This window comes from Simochromis diagramma, unplaced genomic scaffold (assembly GCF_900408965.1).
Source record: "Simochromis diagramma unplaced genomic scaffold, fSimDia1.1 OVJJ01000553.1, whole genome shotgun sequence".
NCBI lineage: Eukaryota > Metazoa > Chordata > Actinopteri > Cichliformes > Cichlidae > Simochromis > Simochromis diagramma.
Genome location: NW_024387095.1, coordinates 3,546,329 through 3,547,933, shown reverse-complemented (window position 1 = coordinate 3,547,933; position 1,605 = coordinate 3,546,329).

Sequence of the window (1,605 nt, the reverse complement as noted above, 5' to 3'; positions counted from 1 at the left end):
AAATGAGAGGCAATAAGATTTTCATGGCGAGTCATCGAAATTCGCCATGGCGCCACGGCCTCATAGTATTGTGAAAACTCAAAAGCTCCGCAATTTAACATGGCACAAGGGTGTAGTTGACACTGTCCAAATTTGAAGTTTATAGGACCAAATCCCAAGGAGGAGTTCGTTAAAGTACAAGGCATGGAAACGGTAAAATCAGAGCCAAAATGTCACCTTCAATCCAAAATGGCGGACTTCCTGTTGGGTTTAGGACATTGCCATAATAGACTTTTTTGTTCGACTCTGAACGTTATATAGGTGTACCGACTTTCAAACTTGTAGGCCATACCCATACCGGGGGCTCGCGTTTTTCATTTTTCTAGGTGGCGCTACTGAGCTAATTTTCCCTGGCCATGTCTGAGAACATTAAAATACGTAAATTTTCACCAGACCTGACGCGTGTGCAAAATTTCATGAGTTTTTGAGCATGTTTAGGCCCTCAAACGGCCAATTCATTTGCCGAAATAATAATAATAATAATAATAATAATAATAATAATAATAATAATAATAATAATAAACAGAGCAATTACAATAGGGCCTTCGCACTATCAGTGCTCGGGCCCTAAATAATAATAATAATAATAATAATAATAATAATAATAAACAGAGCAATTACAATAGGGCCTTCGCACTGTCAGTGCTCGGGCCCTAATAATAATAAACAGAGCAATTACAATAGGGCCTTCGCACTGTCAGTGCTCGGGCCCTAATAATAAACAGAGCAATTACAATAGGGCCTTCGCACTGTCAGTGCTCGGGCCCTAATAATAATAATAATAATAATTAAAGCTGCAAGCAGCGTTATGAGGGCCCTCGCACCCCCGGCGCGTCGAGCCACGCCCAACACCTAAAACCAGCACGTCCGATCTGATGTCACATTGATGGAATTCATGCATTTAACCACCAGCCGGATCGAACATTGTGTTTGTGAGTGATAGCAGATTACTGCTTTTTGGCGAGTGATTGAAACTCTACGTGCCGCCATGACCACCCCGTTTCCCTGAATGTAAAAAGCTTCGCAATTTAACATCACAAAGGTCTTTGGATTCGACACACTGAAGAATAGTTCAATCTGATGAAATCCCTTGGAGGAGTTCGTGAAAGTATGAGGCCTGAAAAGAGGAGAAAATGTTGCCAAAATTACACATTCATTTTAAAATGACTGACTTCCTGTTTGATTTGGGATATTGCTCCAAGAGACTTTTTTAAACAGAGCAATTACAATAGGGCCTTCGCACTATCAGTGCTTGGGCCCTAATAATAATAATAATAATAATAAACAGAGCAGATACAATAGGGCCTTCGCACTGTCAGTGCTCGGGCCCTAATAAACAGAGCAGATACAATAGGGCCTTCGCACTGTCAGTGCTCGGGCCCTAATAATAATAATAATAAGAAGAAGAAACGGAGCAGATACAATAGGGCCTTCGCACTCTCGGTGCTCGGGCCCTAATAATAAGAAACAGAGCAGATACAATAGGGCCTTCGCACTCTCAGTGCTCGGGCCCTAATTATAATAAACAGAGCAGATACAACAGGGCCTTCGCACTCTCAGTGCTCG